Source organism: Pleurodeles waltl, chromosome 3_1 (assembly GCF_031143425.1).
Source record: "Pleurodeles waltl isolate 20211129_DDA chromosome 3_1, aPleWal1.hap1.20221129, whole genome shotgun sequence".
Classification (NCBI taxonomy): domain Eukaryota; kingdom Metazoa; phylum Chordata; class Amphibia; order Caudata; family Salamandridae; genus Pleurodeles; species Pleurodeles waltl.
This window is the reverse complement of record NC_090440.1, coordinates 526,227,414-526,243,222: the sequence shown is the minus strand read 5'-3', so window position 1 is coordinate 526,243,222 and position 15,809 is coordinate 526,227,414.

Below are 15,809 nucleotides of genomic sequence, written 5' to 3'. Positions count from 1 at the left end.
GTTCTCCTTGTGTCGATGGGAATCCACTTGAAAATCTTCCAGAGCAGGGGAAGGGTGTGGAAGCATGATGAGGAGACGGCATTGACTTGGCAGACCATGGACAGTGATGAGTCGAGAAAGATGGCTGTAGATGGTTCATCGGTGAGGGAGAGAATGAGCTGTGTGTCATCGGCGTACGAGATGATGTTAAGCTAGTGGTGTCTGACGATCCCGGTGAGTAGGGTCATGTAGATATTGAAGAGAGGTGTGTGGGAGATGGAGTGGAAAGTAGCAGAGAGGTCAAGGAGGATGAGGGCAGGTGTCTCGCAGTGGTCCAGTAGGGTGTGGATGCCATCTGTAGCTGCTAGGAGTGTGATTTCAGTACTATAGTTGCTCCTGAATCCGGATTGGGTGGTATCGAGGATATGGTTGGTTTAGATGAAGTCGTTGAGCTGTGCGCTGATCATTTTTTTGGTCATCTTGGCTGGAAAAGGGAGCAGTGAGATAGGTCTGTAGTTTTTCAGCCCCGTAGGGTCTGTGGAAGGTTTCTTCAGGAGGGGCTTTATCTCGGCATGTTTCCAGGCATCCAGGAAGATGGCAGTTTCGATGGAGCAGTTGTTGGTGCCACATAGCTCGCGAACAATGATGGCACTGGCCTGATTAAAGATGTGGTGGGGGTATGGGTCCAAGGGTGCCCCAGAGTGGGTGGTGTTCATGATCTTGAGGGTGTCTTCCGGGGTGAGGAGGGTCCAGTGTTCTACGATTGCCAGTGATACATGTCGAAGGTGATGCTGGTGGGGGTGGAGGGGCGGTCGTAGATGTCCTGAATTCTGGTGGAAGAAGGTGGCAAGACTGTAGCAGAGGTCTTGGGAGGGTAGGATGTCTGTGGTGTCCATGTTGGGTTTTGTGAATTCCTTGACTATGGTGAAAAGTTCCTTGCTGTTGTGCGCATTGGTGTTGAGTCTCTCCTCAATGGTTGATTTCCTACTCGATCTGATGAGCCGCTAGTGTGATGTGATGGCGTCTTTGAAGACTTTGTGATCGGTTGTGCCCTTGCTGTTTCTCCACTTTCTCTCAAATCAACTGCATGCTCTTTAGGATTCTTGGAGATTGGGGAGAACTAGATGGGTCTTCTGTGGTAATGACTGCCAGTGGGTTTACTTTGGGTGGCATAGGGTGTTGGCGCAGTTGGTGATTGTTGTGGGCCGAGGCATTGGCGTCTGCGGTGTCTGGTAGTGGGGAGCAGCGGAGCGTGGTGGTAAGGTGGGTTTCAGTAACCTTGGTCCAGTTCGTTCATGGGGGGTGGCGGACTTGGTGCCATTCGACCCTCTTGGAGAAGGAGAAGTGGATGCAGTGGTGGTCGGTCCAGTGGAGTTCAGAGGTGTGCGAGGAGATGTAGTTTCTGGCAGAGAATACAGGGTCAAGGGTGTGTCCTGCTAAGTGCGTGGGGAGGTTGACCACTTGCTTGAGTCTGAGTGTGATGAGGTTCTCCATGAGGGTAGAGGTGTTTGGGTCACTGTTATTGTCGAGCTGAAAATTGAGGTCGCCAAGGAATATGTAGTCAATTGAGGTGAAAGCATGGGGGGCGAGGAAGTCGGTCAGTGCTTTGCTGAAGGGTGAGCGGTGTTCAGGCGGTCTGTAGATGAGTGTTCCACAGAAGGTGGTGTTAGGATTAGTCTGGATCTGAAAGTGAATGTGTTTGGCAACAGGGGTCTGGATATCAGTGCTGATTGTGAGGCGGAGTGACTTTTTAAGGACGATAGCAATACCTCCTCCAGGTTGGTTGACGCAGTCTTGATGTATGATCTTGTATCTGTCGCGGATGGCAGTGGAGATGCCCAGAGCTGAGGAGGTGGTGATCCAGATCTCTGTGAAGAAGGCGAAGTTGGGGGCGATGGTGGCAAGGAGGTCCCAACCTTCTATATCATGCTTGATGAGGAGCAAGTGTTGAGTACTGTACATCTGAGGTATCCGGGAGGTCCTGAGGAGGGGGGTTTATGATGCAAGGACGGGCAAAGGTGCAGTTGCGGCAGGAGAATAGGCCTTGGGTGTCTTTGGGTGAGTCGCAGTGTCAGCGGTAGAGGGTGTGTAGGGTCCTGGCATCATATCAGTGGATAGAGCGGGAACCAGGCTTCATGGCACTGGGCCAGACCAGCACAGACAAGTTTACCTTTGGCACACCTGCTGCGTGGCCGTCATTAAGAAGGGGGGGGGGGGATGGGAGAGGTTGCTAAGCTGGGAGGCGGGAGGGCAGGAAACACGGCGCTGGGAGGGGGGCAGGGGCAGCAGCTGCAGGGGAGGCAAAAAGAAAAAAATGAGTAAAAAGCTGAAAGAAAGGCAACAGAGCAAAAAAGACAGAAAAGGTGCACAGAAAAGGCAGAAGGCAGCAGAAAGAGGGACAGAAGGCAACCAATAGGACACGAGGGATGAGGCACAGGTGGGAGTCTGCTGTTGGAGGAGGGCCTCAAACACAACAAGCCTGGTAGGCTCAGAGGGTGAAAGGCAGCAGCAGGTGGAGCTGCGTCGGGGGAGCAAAGCTAACGCTGACCAGAGTAGAGCAGAGAAGCGCAGCATAGAGTGGAGAGACATAGACTGCAGTGGCATGGAGTGCTGTGGGGCAGAGTAGATTGTTTCAGAGTACAGTGAAGTGGCATAGAGTGGAGTGGTGCAAGATACAGTGGAGTGGTGCAGGGTACAGTACAGTGGCATGGAGTAGAGGCATTGAGTGCAGTGGCATAGAGTGGATTGTTTCAGAGTAGAATGGAGTGGCATAGAGTGGAGTGGTGCAGGGTGTAGTGGAGGGTTGTAGGTAGAGTGCAGTGGCATAGGGTAGTGTCATAGAGCACAGTGGTGTAGAGGGGTGCGGAGTAGAGTAGAGTGGCATGGAGTGCACTGGCAGACAGTGGTGTAGAATGCAGTGGCATAGAGTAGATTATTTCAGAGTAGAATGAAGTTGCACAGAGTGGAGTAGTGCAGGGTAGAGTGGAGTGGTACAGGTTAGAGGGCAGTGGCATAGAGAAGTGGAATAGCATGCACTGATGTAGAGCACAGTGGGCTAGAGTGCAGTGTTACAAAGTAGAGTAGAATAGAGTGGAGTGGTGCCAAAGAGCGGAGTGGTCTAGGCTGGGATGCTGCAGAGTACAGTGGCAAAACATGCAGTGGTGCATAGTAGAATGGGGTACAGTGGTCTGGCATAGAGTAGAGTGGTACAGAGTAAAGTGAAGTGATAAGAGTGCAGTGGTGCACAGTAGATTAGAATGGATTAGAGTGTAGCAGCGTAAAGTGCATTTGCATAGAGTGTAGTAGAGTGCTAAAGAGAGTGGTACAAAGTAGAGTGCGGTGGCATAGTTTGCAGTGGTACAGAGTAGATTAGAGCGGTGTACTGTGCAGTGACATAAATTGCGATGCTGTAGGGTGGGATAGCGTGCATTGGCATAGAGTGTAGTGGCACAGAGTGTTGCAGAGTAGAGTATAGTGGCATGGAATGAACCAAAAAACAAAGCAGCAGAAAGGCTTGCCTTGACTGCACCAGTGTTAGTATATATATTAAAACCACAGCTCTACACCTTCAATGTGTCCTACTGCTCTCTGATTCCACCTTCTCACAGAACAATCGCAACAGAGAAGGGAGCGCTATCAAATCACAATGAGGCACCTTGGTAATTCAGTTATATGGCCATAAACCAGGACATCATTCAGTTCATCAAGACTGCAAGTTTTTCATTCATTCCATAGATATACAGGAGCCATAATGTACAGTTTTCAACACACTTTTATTCTTCAATACAAGAATCCAGCCCAACCAACATGCTCTGTCCCTCCAAAAGGAGTTCATCAGGGCTGTGAAAAAATATATACAAAGACAACTTTAAAAAAAATAAAAACAAAGTACAGTTTCCACTGCTCCCTAACCCACTGCACACTCCTATTTAGAACAAAGATTTAGAAACCATCTTGACTTCAAAACCCACAGCACATGCAATATTTACAGACTGGATCATACTTGTATTATCACATTGTCGAAATATGCCCCTCAGTTGCCATATTGTATCCCAAAAACATAAATTTATGATACATTTATAGATCATTCAGTGGTAACTTTAATGATGCTCTAACAATGCCCATTGTAATATATACCAACTAGAATCACAAGAGTAAACAGTATTTACAAGTGAGAACAGTATATTGCTAATTCTGTTATTCCTTCTAAGCAATGTGGAGGAACCTGTCACCACCACGCAATTAATGGTTGCCAGTAAGCCATTCTAGGAGGAGAGAATATATGATTTGCACCATTCCGATGGTAGGAATCGTCGTTTATCCAAGCCCAACTTAAGTTACCAAGTATAAAAAATGTCATGTACCTCACTTATTATCATAATTCTTAGCCCTCTACATCATATACATTCCAAACCATTCCACCATCCCACTTGTAAAACCTATTGCATTCCCTTCATTATTTACCCATTAAGCATCAATCATGTCTCTCTACCACATATACCACTCAAAATCTTAAAGGCCAAACAACCAAATAAAAAAAAACACAGCATTTTATCCCACAGAATCCCCACATACAATGAGCCCTCCACACTCCTCAGAGTCAAAAACTCTCCATCTTCAAGCAGAACCTCCTTCCACCATAGCTGGAATTAAACAACTTGATCAGTGCCCTTTATTTTGTACTAAACACCATCCAACCACACGAACCGGAATTCAAATTTCACCAATCACCAAAAGCTACTTAAAATAAAAATTTTACTGGTTCCCTCATGAACGGTCGCCCACCTATCACCACAGTACTCCTGTTTCTCATTGTTCCCCACAACTTACATACTCCGTGGGTGCTTAGATTGAGCAGCCACTTAAATCCCTCCATATTTGACTTCCTCCAATCATTTCCAACCTCCCAAGTCAACTTACTGCTCAGCCTGGCAATGATTGAACCTCCCATTCATCTATCTTCAAACTACTCCCACGTTGGTCAGTTTCGTGTACAATGCTGTGTGTCAATTCAGCTTCATCATAGCCTCACCATATCGAAGACTCAGTTCTCACATAGTCACTCATTGGTCAAACAAATGCCCAATCAAACCACTCCTACATGCAGATTCACCAATCAAGTCCCCCCTACCATTATCTAGTATTTATTAGCCCGGCTAATTCCATGTGTCAGTGCAGGTTCATCATACTCTTGCTGTAGCCATGATTCAGTTCTCACACAGTCGCTCATTGGTCAACCAAGTGACCAATCAAACTTCTCCTACATGCAGACCCACCAATCAAACCTCCACTACCTTTATCATAACATTTATGTGTAGACAAATAACATTGACACACACAGGCCCACCGTGTGAATGACATTGTTGTCTAATTATGAGCACAGAAAGTATATTTACGTGCACATGTATATCTACATGCTGGTCACTGAGAGCAGGATACACCTCAGCTCTATCAGAGCATTGCTGTATCCCCCAGCACACAAAACTCAATGCTCATGTTGGTACTCATTTGTCAAGCATATATCCAATCCACTGCTCCAATACACATGTCCGCCAATCAAGCCAGTTCACCGCTCCTATGCGTACAGGTACTACATGTACTACATTTACACACAAGTCCACTGTATGCAAACTCCTCCCTTATCAAAACTCTCCCTATTGGTGGATGTACAGTATACACCTCAGCTCCATCATAACATTGTTGTACTGTCTAACACTCATAAACCCAGTTCTCGCATTTGCACTCATTTGTCAAATCTATACCAATAATTCCACTCCAGCACACTAGCCCACCAATCAAGTTTATAAACCAGTCCTATTGTAACTCTTTTATGTGTGTCAATGTTATATTCAACTGCCAGTCCACTGTGTATAAATGCCACCTTCCTCACTAATTAACACATATTCAAATTGCCATTTTTGGTCAGTTAAATAGCTAATAAAGCTATTTCAACAGCCCTTCTTCCAGTCAAGACTCTCTACATCATCCTATCTTACATTTAAAAAACAACAGCCAGTTTTCATACCACTTATAGCATTAATTCTCTAGAGGACATCATAGGAAATAGTGCAATTAATTCTCTATGTTGAGCCCCTTCTATAGTGTTCTCAATCTGCTGATCCAATTTGCCTCCATTTGAGGAAGCTTTAGTTCTATATCCCCTACTCTAGGGTCATTCTCTATCCTTTGTATCCCATTAAACTCCATATTGATCTTATCAGGGTGGCATTCTTTAATATCTTGTGCCAAAGGGGAAAGTGAATCCTGATTCCTGATCAATCTAACATGTTCCTGTATGCTAAGTTTAAGTGCCAGTTTTGTACTCCCTGTGTAACCTTGGAGCAATCATGAATGATGACATAAATTACATACACACTATTACAATTAATAAATTGTTGGATAAAATGGATATTTTCAGTAGTAAATTTGGAAACTCTAGATCTTACTGAAACCAAATCGGCACATGTTGCACTCTGTGCATACATCACACCGCCACAGTTCATCAGGCATGGTTGCCAGCAGTAATGTAAAAACTGCTTTGTCAATATGGAATGCCTCTACGTGGGTAATACATAGCAGCCATAGCTACATGCCTCTGGTAGCAAGGTAATATGATTTGTTAAATGTCTCCTGAATGCCACATAATTTATCATTTTAATATCAGTTTTAAATATATTTTGGACCCTTGACTTTCAAATATTAACTCATGAGTTCTGAAAATAAACACATTTTTCTCTTGAATACACACTCTCAATTTTGATATACATATGTTAATTCAACCAAGCAAAAGATTCTAATTTAGTAGGGCTGGTTGCACACAAGACCGCCACCTACAGGTAGCTGGAGAGCTTCCAGTAACTCACGAGCTGCTCGTTGGAGAAGCATGGTGTGGAGTGCAGATTAAAGTGACAGACTGCAATGGTGTGGAGTAGAATGGCGTAGAGTGTATTGGTTTTGAGTTAAGTGATGTAGAGTGCAATTCCAGTGAGTGCAGTTGCTTAGAGTGCAGCGGCATAGAATACAGTGACAGGGAGTGGCGCAGGCTAGAATGCAGAGGTGTAGAGTGGAGTGGTGTAACGTGGAATGGTGCAGAATGAAGTAGAGTGCAGTGGCATAGCTTAGATTGTTTTAGAGTAAAGTGCAGTGGTGTAGAGTGCAGTAGCATAGAGTGCAATGTTGTAGAGTGTCATAGAGTGCAGTGGTATAGAGTAGAGTGGCATGGAGTGCATTGGTGTAGAACAGAGATATCCAGCCTTTTCCATAATGAGAACTGCTTATGTTCAATGAAAGTCATCAAGAGCTTCTAATATTATTAATACTAAAACAGTGTCCACATCAGACAATATTACATTAGAGGCCACAATATGCCAGGTTATTACTAGCTGTTACCACAGCTCATCAGGCATGGTTGCCAGCAGCAATGTAAAAAAGGATTTGTAAAAATGGAATGCCTTTACAAGGGTACTACATAACAGCCACAGCTACAATGTCTCTGCAACCACGGTAATAACATTCGTAAAACGTCTTCTCAATGCCACATGATTTATCACTTAAATATCAGTTTTAAATATATTTTGGAACCTTGTCATTCAAATATCAGGTCATGAGATCTGAAAATAAACACCTGTTTCTCTTGAATACACACTCTCAACTTTGTTATATATATATATTAATTCAACTAAACAAAACCTTCTAATTTAGTGGTGTTGGCTGCACACAAGACAGCTACTTACAGGTAGCTGTAAGGCACCTCTGTTCTTACAAGCTACTCACTGGAGAAGCCTGGTGTAGAGTTCAGTGTCATAGAGAGGTGCAGAGTAAAGTGACAGACTGCAATGGTGTAGATTGCAGTGGCGTAGAGTAGATTGTTTCAGAGTAAAGTACAGTGGTGTAGAGTGCAGTGGCACAGAGTGCGGTGTTGCAGAGTAGATTAGAGTGGAGTGGATTGGCATAAAATGCAGTTGTGTAAAGTGGAGCAATGCATAGTAGAAAGGTGTAGAGTGTAGTGGCGTACAGTGCATTGGTGTAGAGTGCAGTAGAGTTGCACAGAGTAAAATGTGCAGAGTGGACTGCAGTGGTATGAGTGTAATGGTGCAGAGAAGAGTGTCACAGAGTTTAGTGGTGGGGAGTGCAGCACTGCAGAATAGAGTGGCATAAGTATGTTGGTTTTGAGTAAAGTGGCGTAGAGTGCATTGGCGTAGACTGCAGTGGTAAAGAATGGACTGGTACAGAGTAAAGTGGAATGGTGCAGAGTAGAGTGTAGTGGTGTAGCATGCAATAGATTAGAGTGGTGCAAAGTAGAGTTCAGTGGCATAAAGTGCAATTGCGTAGAGCAGGGTAGCAAAGAGTTCAGTGTCAGAGAAGACTGTCATACAGTGCAGTGGTGTATAGTAGATCAGTGTATAGTGCATTGATTTTGAGTAAAGTGGTTTAAAGTGTTGGCGTAGAGTGTAGTGGTGCAGAGTAGAGTGCAGTGAAGAAGAGCAGAGTAGAGTGGCGCAGAGTAGACAGTGGCATAATGAAACTGCAAAGAACATGGAGAGTGCCCCCTCAGGAGTCCCTCAGGCCAGGTGCTGTGCTAAGGGGGCCCCTGGGGCTCAGGGTCCCCCATACCATGGAGGCTTTTGTTACACCACTGAGAGGAGAGTGGAGTGGTGGCAAATGGTGTGGCACAGAGTAGATTATTTCAGAGTAGAGTGGAGTAGTGCATAATAGAGTACAGTGGTGTAGAGTAGAGTGCAGAGTAGATTAGAGTGGCAAAGAGAGGATTGGCATAGAGTGCACTGGCATAAAATGGAGTGGTACAGAGTAGAGTGCATTGACGTAGAGCCCAGTGCTATAGAGTGCATTTATGCATAGTAGATTGGCATAGAGCTGAGTGGTTCACAGTAGAGTAGTGCAGAGTGCAGTGTAAAAGAGTGCAGTGGTGCATAGTAAAGAAGTATGGGGTAGAGCACACTGGCGTAGAGTAGATCAGAGTTGAGCGGAGAGGTGCAAAGTAGAATGCAGTGACACAGTGTGGAGTGGAGTGGAGTATTCATGGTGTGGTAGCACACTGCCATTACAAACAACACATCTTCATTTGAAATGACCATTACATTTGCACAGACACACAGTTTTATTGATAAAAGAATACATCACACACACGATAATGTGGAAATGTCATCACCTGGTGTATAGTTTTGCTTTGATTGCAATAAAATATTTGTTTCCACCACATTTCAGAATTACCAAAAAATGTGCCTCTTTGGTGTTTTCTAATTCGAATGTATTCTGAAGTATACATTTCATTTACAGACATTTAAATTTGGTTGTGTGCTAGAAAATAAATAGCATTAAACAGCCTTCCTCAAGTACTTCACCAGTAGTCAGCATGATTGTCACATAAATCCTCTCACTTTGAAGTCAGAGAAAGAAAAGTAAACACCAAGCTCCTTGGAAGGAAAATCCTGACATTTGACCTCTGTGTTTGAAAGCACAGCAAATCTGACAAGTTAGTAACAAGATTTAAAGGCCTGCTTACAGAAATAGAGCACTGGTGTAAGAATACCATAAATAGGGATTGGGCCACAGAAAGGACAAACTCAAGCTGAACAGCCTTAATCAAGTAGAGCCAGCAAATAGCAAGCAAATCCATTCCCAGGGGAGCTTTCTGAATGTCCCCAAGATGTCATTAACAAACCAGAAAGTTTTGCTGTCTTGTCAGCTTTGACCTAAAAATGGCTCCTACCAGGACTGTTTACTTTCTAATGCCGGCCCTGCTTCCAAGGCCCCAAGAACATGGGCTGCAAGGACACTGCAAGGGGTACCAAAGTGAAACACAGAGATAGCACTTCCTACTTTGGGTGACCCTTAATTGATGTATATGGTCATCATGTTGTATATATAATGTCCCTCTGGTTTGGTATGATTGTACTTCCAGTTTATCTTTGTCAGAACTTGTCACGCTGTGGGCTCCCACAGCACCCCCTGCTCGGGCAGCGGTGAGGGCTGCAGTCTGTTTTCCAGATCGGGGGGCTTACTGCTGTCTTTTTTCCCGGCTGCAACCTATATTATTGCCCGGGCGAGGTCAGAGGCCCAGGGTTGGGCATCGGGCTTCGCCGCGTTCAGCACGCTGCATGGGTGTTCGCCGCAGGATAACTGTGCCCCCCCCACCGGCCCTTCAATTACCTGGCAGCCTGATCTAGGGCTCTTTCTTTCCTCCTTTTTTCCTTTTGGGACCATGTTCTCTCCTTCCCAGCATGGAACTCTCATTTTGTTTCCCTGCATGCATCTGTTTCCCTTTCTAATATGGTGCCTTCTTCTGCTTTGTTCTATAGCTCCTTTCTCAATCTAAGATGGCATTCTTGCTTCTTTCTGTATGTCACTTCCTGCTAAGTGGTATATTAGGGGTCAGATTCTTGTTCTCTTTGCGTTGCAACACTTCCCTTGGTGGTGATCCCACTTCGGCTGCCTTTTCTCTGATTCCAGTTTTTGTTCCTGTTTTTTCTAGCTTATCCTGTTGTTATTTTCCTGGCGTTGAAGTTCTGATTTTTGACGTGTCCTTTTCTGTTCAGGGCGTTCCTGTCAAAGAGTTTTTTTTTCCCTAGGGTTTTTTCCTCTGGGACTCCTTCTGGAGGGCACGGACTGTTGTGGCGTACCATTGTCAGCAGCACAGTGGCTACCGGAAGTGGTCACCCTTACCTCGGCCAGAGCAGGACCTACAAGAACCGAGGTCGCACTTCAGCTCTATCTGACCAGGGTAGTAAGCGAAAGGTAGATCATGACAGAACTGGTGATTTATAATTACTATGGCCCTCATTATGACATTGGCGGTAAGTTCAGCTTACCGCCATGCCGACTTCCGCCAAAATACTGCCGCCGTCGCGGATAACCGCCAAGCATATTACAACACACACATACCAATCTGTCACTATACAGCCACACACACAAGTCCACCAGCCCAAAGGTCAGTGATAAACTGGCGGTGTCCAAACCTACACTGTTACACCAACAGAACTACGCCCACAACATTCTGACCTACGGTTCACCGCGGCGGACATTCAATGGCGGTAAACCATTGGCGGTACATACTGCCGCGCTCAAAATACATACACACACATATACAAAACAACACCACATTGGACAATTTAAACTACACACACCTGACACTCATACACACACCACACCCCCCACCACTATAAAACACCCACCCACAATACCCACAAGCCTTTACGACTAGAAAGAATCGCCATGAGAGATACAGAAAGAGCACCCACACAATCAGAGCTACATAACACCATCACCCATACACCATCCACGTACCTTTCATCACACACCCCAACACATCACTCCACATGCCCTCAGCCACACCACTCACACTACACCCATGGCACCACAACAAAACCCCAGGTACTCTGAGGAGGAGCTAAGGGTCATGGTGGAGGAAATCATCCGGGTAGAGCCACAGCTATTAAGAGCACAGGTGCAGCAGGCATCCATTGCTAGGAAGATGGAGCTATGGCGGAGAATCGTGGACAGTGTCAATGCTGTGGGACAGCACCCCAGAACAAGGGATGACATCAGGAAGAGGTGGAACGACCTACGGGGAAAGGTGCGTTCCACAGCAGGAAGACACCAACTAGCTGTACAGAGGACTAGCGGTGGACCCCCACCTCCTCCCCCACAACTAACAACATGGGAGGAGCAAGTCTTGGCAATCATGCATCCTGAGGGCCTGGCAGGTGTCGCAGGAGGGCTGGACTCTGGTAAATCAAATCTCCATTACTATCACCCCCCCACCTGCATGCCATCACAAACCCCCGCCCTTACCCTCACTCCCATCACATCACCACCTCCCACATACCCCACCATCACAACCCATTCATCCCAATACCAAGCCCTGCATGTACACCACTGCATGGACACCTCTCACAGACCTGCATGGACACCTATCACTACTGAATGCACACTGGAGAGAATCACCTCACCCACCAATTAGCAACTCACACAAAGGCTAATCGGCCAGGGCAACAACAACCATAGAGGGCAACACACCCATGATGTCACATGCAGAAACAATAACACAGCGTTTACATCCCCACAGGTCCCTCAGCCAATGTCACCAGAGAAGAGGTGCCAGCAACATCCAGCCCCCCCCCGCCCACAGTGATGACAGCAGCTCTGCTCGCCTGGATCTGGATGACAAACCTGGCCCATCATAGATCTCCAGACAGTCGGTTACCCAGGCACACTCTCACACCACCACAGAGCCTTTTCCCTCAGGAAACCACACCACAGCACCCACCCAGCGGGCCCATACCTCTGTCCCCAGGACACGTCAATCAGCAGTGTGCCCACCACTACAGGGACCCTAAGCCACATCACAAACACAAGACGATCAGGGACCTGGGGTCAGTGGCAGTGGGCACACGGTTCAGGGGACAGAGGCACAGAACAACAGGGAAGCTGGGAGGACTGCTCTGTGACAGGGGGAGGACAGGCCTAGGGAACCAACTATTCAGGAGGCACTCACCGCGATCCTGGGAGCATTCCAACATTCCCAGGATACACTGGGCCAGATACTGGACAAGTTGCAGAAGAACATGCAGCTGCAGGAGGGACAGTACCTGGGGATCAGGGAGGACTTGAAGGACATCAACACCACCCAGATCACCATTGCAGGGGTGCTGGCAGACATGGCCAACACTATGAGGGAGGCAGTGGCACCCCACCGGGCCCCTGCCACTAGCCAAACTGATGAATAGCCCTCCACCTCCGCTGCCGCTAGTTGATAGGAGGCCTGGCCTCAGGAATAACAGGCCACCAGCCCCCCTCCCCGTGCAGAAGGAGAACCACCCTGCAAACATTCCCTGTGATCCAGGCAGAAGCCAGAGACTATTGCCAAGACCCCTGCCAGGAAATAAGACTCTCCTGATTGTCACCCTTGTATCCCACTCTGTCACCCTGCCCACCTTCAACTGCCATTGCTCCCCTTCCTATGCCCCCTTGGACAATGCACCTGTGATACAAATAGACTGGACTCTATCCTGGACTTTCCTCCACCATCACCCCAGCCCATTGCACTTGCCCCTCTACTTCTTAGCACTTAAAAAAAAACACCCTTTGAAAAAATACAAGTATGGAGCATGTCAAATGATTTAAGTATGTATTCGTTTAACAAGGCTCAAACATTGCAATTCAAATTTACAGTAATGTATACATAGGAATGAACGGCATTTGGCTGCAGTCAACACACCAGGAGCAATAGTGTGGCACCAATATCTGCAAATAGAGATGCCAAAGGGTACAGTTAGTGGCCATGGAAAGGGGAAAATCAGCCTGCCAGTGACAATGTCAAACACAAAACTGTCAATTAAATGTGAAGTTACACTGCCTTACCTGTGTGTCATTGGAATTATTGAGGAATTATTGCATTTCTGTTGTCCTCACCCTCATACTCTGCCTCCTCATCTTCACTGTCCACAGGGTCCGCTGCTGCCACACGGCCATCTCCAGCATCCTCCTCCTGCAGAAAAGGCACCTGGCGATGTAAGGCAAGGTTGTGCAACATACAGCATGCCACGATGATCTGGCAGACCTTCTTGGGTGAGTAGTACAGAGATCCACCTGTGAGATGGAGGCAATGAAACCTGGCCTTCAGGAGGCCAAAGGTCCTCTCTATAATTCTTCTTGTTCACCCATGTGCCTCATTGTAGCGTTCCTCTGCCCTTGTTCTGGGATTCCTCAGAGGGGTCAGTAGCCATGAGAGGTTGGGGTAACCAGAGTCACCTGAAAATATTGAGGGACAACTGTTAGCCACACACTAACCCTTAATGCCCACACCATACCCATACATCAACATCCACTGGGTGGGAACCAGGGCTCACCTATTAGCCACACCCTGTGCCTCTGGAGTTGAGCCATCACATATGGGATGCTGCTATTCATCAGGATAAAGGCATCATGCACAGACCCAGGATATTTTGCATTGATGTGGGAGATGTACTGGTCCGCCAGGCACACCATCTGCACATTCATGGAGTGAAAGCTCTTTCAATTTCTGAACACCTGTTCCTTTCGCTGGGGGGGGGACAAATGCAATATGTGTTCCATCAATTGCCCCAATAATGTTGGGGATATGTCCCATTGCAGGGAAATCAGCGTTCACTGTGGCCAAATCCTCCACCTGGGGGAATACGATGTAGCTGCCCATGTGCTTAAATAGGGCAGACAACACTCTGGTCAGCACTATTGAGAACACTGGCTGTGACATCCCTGCTGCCAAGCCCACTGTTACTTGGACGGGACCAGTTGCCAGGAAATGGAGCACAGATAGCACTTGCACAAGAGGGGGATCCCAGTGGGATGACGGATAACAAATATCAGGTCAGGTTCCAATTGGGCACACAGCTCTGTGATTGTGGCCCTGTCTAGTCTATAGGTGAGGATAATGTGCCTGTCCTCCTGTGTTGTCCACCAGGGGTCTGTACACAGGGGATGTCTCCATCTCCTATTCATCTGCAGCAGTTGCAACCTATGGGGCAAAATTGTGAGCAGCTGGTCAGTATCTCTTATTACCAACCACTACACTTCAATACATGTTGTGATTGTAACAGTATTTTGCTGGATAGGTCCAAATGGTGCATATGTGTACTGTGACGCAGTTAGAAGCCATGGCCTGCTCCCCCCTTGAAATGGCACCCGCCTGTCCTGTATGGAGGGACATGTGGAAATGAGGTAATTCCGATGACATTGTGTGCCATTGCGGGAGGCGGTCGAGAACCACTGTGCAACTCCTCATTGGTTATCATTGGGCCCTAAGGGGTACAGTGGCCAATGGTGATGTAAGCCTATGGTGAGGGTACGCACCGCCGCGGATGTGACCGCCATTTTCTATCTGTTCATTCACTTGTTACCTGATCTTCAACAGGAGAGGACCTACACTGCATGTGCTGCTGTGACCTGTGTCTGGAACTGACCATGGCTTGTGTGACTGGGGAAAGGGCCCCTGCCTTCACCTCAGTGGAGTTGGAGAGACTGGTGGATGGGGTCCTACCCCAGAACCGACTACTGTATGGGCCTCCAGACCAACAGGTTAGTGCACAGTGAATATGATGCATGGGGAGTGATTGCATGGAGTGCTGTGTGTGAAGGCCTTGTGTGGGGGGGTGGTGGATGGGCCCTGGGCAGCGTGCAGCATGTATGGTAGGCCATGTCTGTGTTGATGGGGATGGGAAGGGGTATGGTGGGCCATGAGTGTAACAGGCAGGAATGTCAGACTAATACCTTTCCCTGTACCCATTACCCTGCAGGTCAGTGCCCATCAGAAAAAGGATATATGGCGTGCCATCGCCAAGGACGTGCAGACCCTGGGGGTCTATGGCAGACGGAGCACCCACTGTTGGAAACGGTGGGAGAACCTGAGATGCTGGGCACGGAAGATGGTGGAGGCCCAGCTGGGATGGCCTCCCAACGAGGAAGGGGTGCCCGTCGAACCCTGACCCCCTTGAAGGTCCACATACTGGTGGTGGCCTATCCGGAGCTGGATGGGTGCTTGGGGGCATCACAGCAGCCACAAGGGGGTGAGTACAGTGCCCCAATATACAACTTGCGCCTGGTGGGGTGGTATCTGGGTGGGGGATATGTGCCTGTAGTTGCCCCTAGGTCAGGCCTAACATTGCAGAGTAGGTCCCATGTTGGGCAGGGTTCTGATGTAAAATTCCTCCAACCAAGCTAGTAGGCATCCACTACTGGGCAGGGGTCTGTAGGTGTCAGGTATACTGCAATTGTCGTTAGTTGTCCCTATCCATGGCCTGGTGACTAGCATTGTGACTGGTAGTGCATTGCCA